This window comes from Peromyscus eremicus, chromosome 14 (genome assembly GCF_949786415.1).
Source record: "Peromyscus eremicus chromosome 14, PerEre_H2_v1, whole genome shotgun sequence".
In the NCBI taxonomy this organism is placed as follows: Eukaryota; Metazoa; Chordata; class Mammalia; order Rodentia; family Cricetidae; genus Peromyscus; species Peromyscus eremicus.
In genome coordinates this window covers 59,830,243-59,841,422 of record NC_081430.1, presented here as the reverse complement: position 1 = coordinate 59,841,422, position 11,180 = coordinate 59,830,243, and positions in this window count along the sequence as shown.

Below are 11,180 nucleotides of genomic sequence, written 5' to 3'. Positions count from 1 at the left end.
CAGAGATGTTTTGTTACACTAGACAAAGCTGGGCCTTTTTAAAGTTACAAAGCTGATTAGTCCTTTATTTTATGGGGTGAGGTTTTTGTTCAGATGGTCTGTTTTTTTCATAAACATTTTTGCTTGAAAAAAAAAAAAACTTCTCCTAGGCTTTTCATTTTAGAGGGGGGAATCTTGTGTACAGCACACACAAAAAAAATGAAAACCTAACAACCAAAAATTTGAGACTGCTTGAGGGAGGGAAAAAATCAGCTATTCGATAGCTTCAAGTCATTTTTGCTTGTGAGGTCTCAACTGTAATTCTCCTTCTTAGTTAATACGAATGAAGCCAGTGGACCTTTAGAGAGCTGTAACCGGAGGATGAAACCTGTAGTGTCCAGTGTCAGGTCACCAAAGCTGTTCCTGACGAGGAACATCTACCTGTAGCAGAAATGAGTGAGATGGATTCCTCTGACAGTCACAGCTGTGACACAGACATGCTGTTAAACATGACATTTACACCGTGATGCCAGAGACTGTTGGTCATCCAGGGGGACCAGGTCTCTGCAGCTGGCATCCTAAACATTGCCTGTACCTACTTGGAGTGAGGCTGTGGGCTACCTGATGATAATGACATGAGGACCCCTCTTTTGCCTGAAAATTAATTATAGCCCGTTGGGTATATAAAGGGTTTTATTATTTGTTTTATCCTTCTGTTAAAGGGCATGTGTGTTTCTGTGACTATTTTCTAAGTAGCCAACTTTACGGTTGTCTATTAATGTAAACAGGAACTCCCCAAAATTCTGCAGTGTCTTTACAGTATCGCAGCACCATGACTAATAGACCTCATTCCATGTCCTCATTTCATTACAAGCTCCTGTGAGAGCCAACCTTTTCAACTCTGGCGAGCTGTACAGTTGGGCTTTTTTTGTTTGTTTGATTTGTTTTAGTTTTTTGTCATTCTTTGCGCCCCCTTCCCCAACACACACAATATCAATTTGGAAACTATGCAAGGAAATTCTCTTTAAACAGCTAAAAGTATGACCGATGAGTGAGTTAGCTTAAGTGCACCATCTCAGAACAGTAGGTCCCCAGGGCTTCCGGCAATGAGTCCTCCCCACTAGAGTCCCTAGAATCCTCCATTCGGCCAAAGCCGTGTGATAACTGGTCCTCTGTGTCATGATTTTAGACCCCCTTCAAGTCTGACTGCAGGTTTTAAATTGAACTCTCTGGGGAGTTCATGAAAGTCATTCAGTTGCACCTTTCCTGGGGTTACTTAATTCTTTAACTTTGTTTCTTAAAGTTACACAGTTTGCATTTCCTCTCAAAGTATCCATTGTCCTGTTGAAGCAGATTTTCTCTTTAAAGTGGTTTTCTGTGACTTGCTAAGACACTCCACCCCCACTCCACCCGCCAGTGGGATTTCCACGTGGATTCTTTGGGTCCTGGAGGTGGTCACTGTGTGGACTGTGTGGCTGTTGGGAGAGGCTTTGTCTCCTGTTACAGTTCCTTGGACCCAATTATCTCATATAAAGAACACTAGCAAAGTTGAGACTGATTTCCTGTCCCTCTTGGGACCCCTGTGTGTCAATGTGGGCCACTTCCTGGACTTTTTAACCTGGGCTCACCACTGTAGTAGTTTCATGGTCATGTGTGAAGAAGCAGCTGCGGGTAAACCTGTTTCCTGGAGAAGCCAGGCCTTTGTCGGCATTAAACCATGCCAGCCCTGTTTCTGAAAAGAAAGAAATGGCTGGAAATATTCACCATCTTCCCTGAAATTTGGATAGCTTTGCCTTCAGTTCATTCTTTGTCCACCTAGATGAAAGTCTTGTGACAAAGTCACTGTTAAAATAAATGGAACAAATGTGTCTACTCAGTCCAGTTCAATGCTTTATTTTGCTAAAGATGCCTAGAGATTAGCTGTAGTTCCACCAGTTTTTCTTCTTCCTGTTTTTTTTTTTTTTTCCTTTTTTTTTTTTTCTTCCTGTTTCTAAATTTGTAGCTGGCTTTGAACTCCTGACCTTCCTGCCTCCACACCCCAAGTGCTGGGATCACAGGTGTTCCTGTCACATTTGGCTTCTTTCGGCTTTAATGCAATGTCCCCTGGGTGGTGGTTTTTTTTTTGTTTGTTTGTTTGTTTTGGTTTTTTTTTTTTTGAGCCTCAGCTAATTCTATACATGCAGATTGTTTTGGTTTTGGTTTTTGAGACAATTTCACTATGTAGTCCTGGCCTGCTCACACTTGCTATAATCCTTCTGCCTCAGCCTTGAGAAGACTAAGATTATCAGTGTATGCCACCAGAGCTGATGAAGGCCTTGCCATTTTTAACTGATTGGATATTTTCCCTAAAGAATTGCAGAAATGGGACTGGAGAGATGCCTCAGTAGTTAAGGACTACTTAACTACTGGATTCAACTCCCAGCACCCACACAGCAGCTCACAACTGTCTATAACTCCAGCTCCAGGAGACCCAACACCATGGCAAAACACCAATGTACATAAAATAAAAATAAAGAATTGCAGAAACAAGCCGGGCAGTGGTAGCACACGACTATTCCCAGCACCGGGGAGGCAGAGACAGGAGGATCTCCGTGAGTTCAAGGCCAGCCTGGTCTACAGAGCGAGATCCAGAACAGCCAAGGTTATACAAATAAACCCTGTCTTGAAAAAACAAAAAACAAAAAGAAATTGCAGAAACATTTCCCCATGATTTTGATGTGTAATCTGTAATCCAGAAGTGTTTCCAGCACACTAGTTCCTACCTCTTCACTATTAACCATGTGACCATTGTATTAGGGTGTCTAAAAAATTCAGTATTCTCTTGACATAGACACTTTAGATTCACCCTTAATTATTACTGAAATAAAACAAAGCTCTTACTGGACTTGGTGTGGAAAAGGATATGAATCCAAAGCGTGTGTTGTATTCTCTTGACCTCTACCACCTTCTTGTCGCCTCATGTTTTGTGTGACTTTGGGAAGAAACCCTTTATGCCCTGGTGCGCCAGGCAACTCCTTAAGAGTTAACCATAGTACTGTATGGAGGTAATGGCCTTGGCTAGGTCCCTGGACCTCAGGGTTTAGGATGGGCCTGGCCCACTGCCCCTTTGTTGCATAGGAGTTGACCTTTTAAAAATGAGAAGGAGTTGCAGGATCTGGTCTAGAAAGATCATCTTCCTGAGGAAAATCTCAGTCACACTGCAGGCTATTGCAGAACCTGTCTGTGCCCCCCAAAACATGCCAGGCCCCCACACCAGTAGGAGAGTGGGCTCTGGCCTTGGCCCAGGTGTCCACCCGAGCAAGGGCTGGCTATTCTGTCTAGAATCAGCTATACTGTAGTGGTTCTCACCCTTCCTAATGCTATGACCCTTTACTACAGTTCCTCATGTTGTGGTGACCCCAACCATAAAATTATTTTTGTTGCGACTTTATAACTAGTTTTGCTACCATTATGGATCGTGATGTAAACATCTGATAGGTCACCCCTGTGAAAGGAGGGAGTCAAGATCCACAGGTTGAGAACTGCTGCTCTAGGAGATAAAGGATATGGAATTGGCCATCCTGGGAACTGACAAGCCAAGATCTGGAAACCCAGCAGCCCCACAGGACGGTTGAGCATAGAACAAGAGTTCCCTGTAGCAGAGCGACACCCAAGCCAGCTTGTGCATGGCCCTAGTCCAGTCCTGGAAGCAGGACTGGGTTCCGCCCTTCCTGGTTGGGATGTGACTGAAGCCACCTATTTCCCATGCTATAATTAGATCCTTTACTGGGTAAGCTACCATTACCTCCCTGTGGGCCAGGTGCCATGCAGTGTTTCCCATGCACTCCAAATTCTCAGAGCCTGCTGCAGGTTAGTACTATCCATAGATGGTCACTCTGTCACACAACTAGTGGGAAGGCAGGACAATGAAGTGCAGGTCTACATAAATTTACCTGAGCCAGGGTGGTGGGGGTGGGGGTGGTGAGGGTGGTGGGGGTGGTGGCACACACCTTTAATCACAGCACTCAGGAGGCAGAGGCAGGCGGATTTCTGAGTTCAAGGTCAGCCTGGTCTACAGAGTGATTTTTCAGGACAGCCAGGGCTACACAGAGAAACCCTGTCCCAAAACAACAACAAAAAAGTTTATCTGGGAAGTCAGAGCAATGGCTGGTGTGTGGTCCCCCAAGAGAGGATGATTCCACCACCTTAAGGTACAGCATGAACATCAGGCTTGGGAAGCTCCCACTGCAAGAACACTGGCAAGAGATGAGGTTAGACAACACCCCAGTAAACGAGGGTTCACACCACAGTTCTGCCTCGGTCAAAGCCAGAGATACTGGTGATGTAAACATCTGATATGTGCCCCCCAAAACTTGGGCTTCTGGAGGGTTAGTAGGTGTCACACTTCAGGGTGAAGGGCCGGGTGATTCATGACTGGAACACTTGGCTGCGATGTCATATTGCTCCAAGCTCTCCAGTCAACATTGGCAACATGAGTCCCTTTCAGAGACAAGAATGCTGTGGCTTGCCTGCTGGCTAATGTCTTCTAGCTGTGAACCACACCTGCAGAAATTACACCAAGGTGAAGTTCATGTCTAACTACTCAGGGTGCATGGACCTGTCCAGAGCAGCAGGGCCTCGGGCTGCCCATCCATCCCCACTGACCTTCACTCTCCGTTCATTTCACCGGGTGCCAAAAAGCCTTTGAATACTTAGGCCATTTCCTGAAGCTGCCTGCTTCGCACATGAACGTTGCTGGTTGTCTCCAACCTCATGCTCTGCATGTATCTCAGTGCAGCCCTTTGAGGTCCTAAGGCATGGACTCGGGTAGTCCTGAGTGAACAGAGGTGAGTCGTGGACAGCCAGCCTGTTTGTAGCCTGGGCCCTGTTTCCACTTTGCTCCTTCCCATCTCTAGGCTTGGAGGTATCTCTCCCTTCACCACTCTAGTACTGGCTTGCTTGTCACTGGCCAGGCTGCCTTGCCATTCAAGCTGGCCTCTGTACCTTGTAGCCCCATGTCCTGGTAGGAACAGACACACACATGTCTGTGGGGTGAGCTGTTCTTTAGGGTGGTGTCTTGGCACATGGCAGGCACCCAGAAGGTACTTGCTGAACAATTAGGTAGAGAGGAGGTTTGATTAGCCTTTCAGGCTGCTTCAGAGAAATTCCCAAGTGCATTCTCTCTGCTGTCCCTTAGCTCGTTATCTGGTGCCACTTTGTCAGGAGCTCTGGTGGGATGCAGAGTGCCCCATGTGCATAAGACCCTCAGACCTGCTGTGAATGAGGACAGTTGACCTCCAGAGCTGACAGTCTCACCCTGTGTCCAGTACTGCTGCCTCACTATGCAGTGTTGGGTTCTGGCCTTAAAGCTTACCTAGAACAACTCAAGTAAATGCTGAATTCATAGCTGTTCTGTGAAAAAAAAAATGCTGTTTTCAGGGGTGGGGTGGGTGATCAGAGAGGGACTGTGACGAAGCTATCCTCTTTACAACTGATTCCATGGCTGGGTGGTGGTGGCACACGCCTTTGATCCCAGCACTGGCAAGGCAGAGGCAGGAGAGTCTGGCAGTTCAAGGCCAGCCAGATCTACAATATGACAGCTAGGATCACTCAGAGAAACCCTGTCTTGAAAAACTAAGGGATGGGAAGAACTGATTCCACGGGGCAGGAAATGGCTTGGTGTGCAGAATTACTGGGGGTGCAGAAGAGGACACAGAATAACCAAGTCTCTGGGACGACCAGGGTGTCAGGAAGGTTCAAAGCCAGGTGCTTATTGTTCAGTGTCAGTTTGGGACACAAGTGATCCCCACACAAGGGCCTGCACCCTGGGGTGAGGGCCACCATGCAGGGTCATGTGTGGTTGAGAAGTCTGGGGAGGCTTCCTGGAAGAGATGGGCACCTATTAACTGATATGGTATGCGGAGAGGGCCAGCCCAGAGCCACCATGGCTAAAGAACAAAGTTGTGCAAAGTTGTGACCATATCACCATACCCAGGGATGGGGTAACAGCTCTATCATTTATTGGGGGCCCCCGGCCACAATTCCTCAGCAGAGCAGTAGAAGTCGGCCAGCGCATGTGGGCAGCTGAAAGCCACCCTTACCTGCTCCTCTAGGGACTGTCTCCACCCAACAGCTGGACCTATCCTTCCTTCCAGCCTGCATGGCTCGGGTGCCCTGTGCCCCTCACCTCACCCTTGGCCCAGGTCTGTTTTCAGCTTCATTGCTGACTGAGAGGCATCCTGTTGGACCCCACCCAGCTGCTCCCCACCATGCTCACAGAGGACATGGCAGTGCATCAGGACACCCTCCCATCACGGTTCTCGTCTGTGTCACGGCGGTTGGGGCCTGGTCAGAGGTTTCAAGTTCTTGGCCTCTTATGTAAAGAGTCGAAAATAAGGACTCACTTGTATTTGTGGAAGAAGCAGGCCAACACCATCAAGACTGACAGTGGGCCACATCAGTGAGGCTACTCGAGTCATGACGATTGTTTGGGACTTCTAAACGAAGAAGGAATTAGTTATTAAGGGGTGTAGTTGGGTGGTTTTCTTAGGATTTCTTCTGCTTCTTCTGCCTTGGTATGTTCAGGTCTTGCAGGTGTAGAATCGCTGGGTTCTGATGTTGTCATATAGGTCTTTATGTTATTGCCTGTATTTTTGCACTGGCATCTACTCATCTCTTCCTCTGCTCGGTGTAGGCGGTGTCTGTGTCTGAAGGTGCCTCTCTTGTTCTAATTGTTAGTCTTGGTCCACTAGGAGTTCTTGGTTAAATCGGTGCTGTTGGGCTCTGTTTCTCTGGGAGCAGCTTAGTCCAATCAGTGTTAGTGGGTTCTGTCTCAGGGAGCAGTTGTTCCCAGTTGGTGCAGGGTGTGCTTATGGCTCCAGTGGTTGTTAGGTTCGTAAGGGTTGGCTTTTTGTTTTTGTTTTTGGTGGGGGAGCAGGGAAAGGTAGGTGTCTGGTCCCTGGGACTCTGATGGGTGGGGCCTAGGGGCTAGAGACCTGATCTGCGGGTCTGGAGATGGGGGCTTACCTGTTCCCAGTCAGTGTAGGGTGGGCTTATGATTCTGGTGATCTGGTTCGGTGGCTGGGCGGCGCCTTCTTTTGTGTTCTCAGGTCACGTTTTGCTCATTCATCAACTCCTCAGCTGATCTTGTTTCCTCAGACTGCGGACTGTAGGATTCTTAATCCTCTCCCGAATGGATCTCAGCTGAACAGGTTGTTCAGTAGGGTAATCTCACCAACACCTTCAAGTTGTTGGGTTTCGCAGGATCGGCAGCTGGGCTCTGGGTTGGCCTCAGACAGAGTGTTCGGATCTGTTCTGGTCGCATCCCACCAGTTGGGTGGTTTTCTAATGTAACTGATAGATGAGGTCGTATGTGTTCACTTTGCTTATTGCTTATGTCCCTCCCAATAATGCACCTGCTTTTAATCATATTCATGTTCAGTCATGCATAAGATGGCAAATAGTTATTTCTAGAAGTTTACTGAAGGACATTTTTGTTATTGTCCTTAGATGTTATATAGACCAGGCTGGCCTCAAACTCACAGAGATCCACCTATCCTGCCTCCCAGGTGCTGGGATCAAAGGTGTGCACTACCATGCTCAACTGAGGATACAGTTTTGTCTTAGTGCACATGCATCCAAAACCAGTTCAGGCTGGATCAGGCCTTCTATTATTCATACATAGATACTTTAGGAATACACTGGAATAAAAACTCTAAATTTCATTGTTATCAGAGGCAGGAAAACGTTATTGTTCAGAGATGAGATTGTGTGTAGCCCAACAGAGGCCAGGGGTGGAGGGGTTCTGATGTTGCTAGGTGCATTGTTTACACAGGGGTATGTGTGTGCAGAGGTCAGTGCAGGTGAGGGAGCTAGGCTACCAGGTGCATCATTACAAAGGTGGGGAGGTGTACATAACCAAAACCAAATAGGATCCAAATATCTCCTATGCTTGCCTGCTCCACCTGGGTACCTGATTCATGTGACATGTGCCCTGAGCTCGAGGGTGCCCTACTTTCAAGCACCTCCATCTCACAAGTCTACAGCAGACAGCCCAGCCCTGGGGAGGCTCTTGTCCTTAGGAGTCCAGATTCCACCCACAGCTGCAGAGAGTGTCAGCCCCATGTGGCTATCTGGTGGGCAGATGTAGGCGGCTGCCACTTCAGATCCTGGAGTTTCCACTAGGAAGGACGGAAGAGTCAGCCATGCCTAATCCAGAACTTTCCTGGAGGTGAGGGGGAGAGAAGTGACAGTATGGGAGTGTGAACTGGCTTCTGAGAACACAGATCAGGACCTGAGAGCCTTGGACAGACTTTCTGCAACCTCCAGAACCCACTCCTCCAGCCTCAACCTCACCCTTTCCCTCTGCAGCCACCAGGCTCCACTTACAAGACTCCCGTTCTTTTCTCCTTGTGGTAGTTCTATTTTTATTTTGGTATTTGGGAACAAGGTTTCTCTATGTAGACCAGGCTGGCCTGGAACTCACAGAGATCTACCTGCCTCTGCCTCCCAAGAGTTGGGATTAAAAGAGTATGCCACCATGCCTAGCTGCCTTGTAGTGGTTCTAGTGTGCTCCAGAGTGTTCTGGGTTGTTGTTTTTTCTCTCCAGTGTCTAGGACTGCAGGTCTGGTGGGTCATCAGGGCATGTCTCACCCACCTATCAAGGCTCCAACTAAGCTCAATGCTTGCCCCCATCACTCAGGAACACGCCCACTGCTGCATTTGCTGAGGGGCCTTTTGGGGGCTGCCTGTGGAGGATCTAGGGTTGCAGCAACCACATAAGTCTGTGTTGCACTGTGGCTATACAAAAGGACAGTGTTGTTGGTTGTTTTGGCTCTTTTGGGGGGCCCACCACCCAACTCCCAAATAAATCACACATGGAGGCTTTTTATTACTTATAAATACACGGCCTTAGCTTGGCTTGTTGCTAGCCAGCTTTACTTAACTTTAATTAGCCCCATCTAATTTTCCTGTTCTCTTACTTCTGTAAATCTCTCTTACTCCATGGTTTGCTGTATAGCTGGGTGGCTGGCCCCTGGAGTCCTCCTCCTTCTCTGGCTACTTCCTTTCTCTCTTCCTGGATTTCTCCTTCTATATATATTCTCTCTGCCTACCAGCCCCACCTATCCTTTCTCCTGCCTCACCATTGGCCATTCAGCTCTTTATTAGACCATCAGGTGTTTTAGACAGGCACAGGAACACAGCTTCACAGTGTTAAACAAATGCAACATAAACAAAAATAACACACCTTAAAACAATATTCTACCACAGGACAGGGGCCAGCAATTGTCTTCGCCATGCTGCAGGACAACATGGTCCACCCCATTCTGGTTTCTGCCACCGCCTAGACGGGATACCCCCAAAGTGCCTGATGTCCCCTCCCATGCACCTGTTTACTGTCCAGAGACAGGGTCATCACTAATGGGTTGTTGGAGGGTTACATCTGTGAGATATCGACGTAGTATCAATTATGAGGAACCTTGGCCACACAGCCTCCGCTATGGGAGTGCAGGTCTCCCCACTGCCTGCCCACCTCTGCTCCTCTCCAGGAATGCTGAAGTCTGCCATTCCCTAAGCATGCTTCCTTCACCCAGCCCCCTCCCCAAGGATGTGAACTGAGGGCAGAGGTTCTGTGGCTTGGGGTGTCTCTAGGATGTGGTTGCAGGCATCTCCACCCTGCTCATCTAGAGCTCAGTGGATGAATAGGTGATGTCTTAAACAACAGCCAGAGCTGTTCTAGGTCAGGAGAGGCACAGGTAAAGAGACCCAGGCCTGACTTTACAACAACCATGATTGGCCAGGAGAGAGCAGAAACTGAGAAAGCCACGTTCTAGGGGGTCAGGGCAGTGCTGTGGCTGAAGACTCACTGAGGTGAAGTGGGGACTCTTTTTTTTTTCTGTGCATTGGTGTTTTGCCTGCATGTATGTCTATGTAAGAGTGTCAGGTCCCTGGAACTGGAGTTACAGACAGTTGTGAGCTGCCATGTGGGTGCTGGGAATTGAACCCAGGTCCTCTGGAAGAGCAGTCAGTGTTCTTAACCACTGAGCCATTTCTCCAGCCCCAAAGTGGGGATTCTTAATAAAAAGGAATTTCAGGGCAAGCCAGTATAAAGCAGAGTTGGAGTTTATTAGAAAATTTAAATAGTGTTAAACACTGGGATTACTAGAGAAGACCTCAGGGAATAGATAAGAGGCCCTCAGGTGTGGTTGTGGGCTTCTCAGGAGAGTCTCACTTAAGGTACAGTTTTAGTGGCTTCCCCAGTTGTGTCTCAGAAGGTTGCTAAGAAACCACTTTTTCAGTAAATGAATCAGAGTGGCTGCTGATGTGCACGGGATAGGTTAGAGCTGATGAGGTAAAAGCCTAGGCCATGAGAAAAGCTAAGATGTTTTTACACAAAGGTTTGTGGTCTTGTTTGAAAGTCCTAGAAAATATCAGAGAAGGAATTCGGCTATATATGCAAAGGTCATATACCTCAGACCTAGCCTTAAGCATGGCTCATCATTATTTCAACTTGTTTAGTCTTGTACGTGAACACATAAATTATTTTGAGTGCAAACACGCACGTGCCAAGGCCATGCAAATTCAGAACACAACCTCCAGCGTCTCATTTGAGACAATCTCTTGTTCAACACTGCTGGGGGCCCCAAAGCTTCTGGGGCTTCTTCTGCCTCCACCTCCCCAGTGCTGGGATTACAGTCCTCAGTACTATATAAGCTGGTACCAGGCCCAGTTTATGCAGTACTGAGGACTGGACCCAGGACTTATGCATGCTAAACAACTGAGCTACACCCCAGCCTGTTTTAATATTCTTATCAGAAATAGCCCTATATAAAGAGAGTATTGTTTTCATAGCAAATTTTGTTGTTTGCCAGATTTTTTTTTTTTTTGAGACAGGGCTTCTCTGTGTAGCCCTGGCTGCCCTGGAACTTGATCTGTGGACCAAGCTGACCTCAAACTCAGAGATCCAGGTGCCTCTGCTTCCAAGTGCTGGGATTAAAGGTGCTCCATGCCCAGCTCTGGCTTAAGAATTCTTGATTTCAGCAAGAGGCTTCAAACTCTGCAGTGGGAACCCCCTTCTCTCCCACGCTCCCTAATTCCCCCACCTCTCAGCTGCTTCAGGGAGTACCTAGCCATGGTGACAAATGAGAAGAAAGGCACACCAGCTTTCTGTGTCTCCTCATCTTCCTGGCCAGGCCTGGGGTAGGGAAGGTGCCCAGGATCCA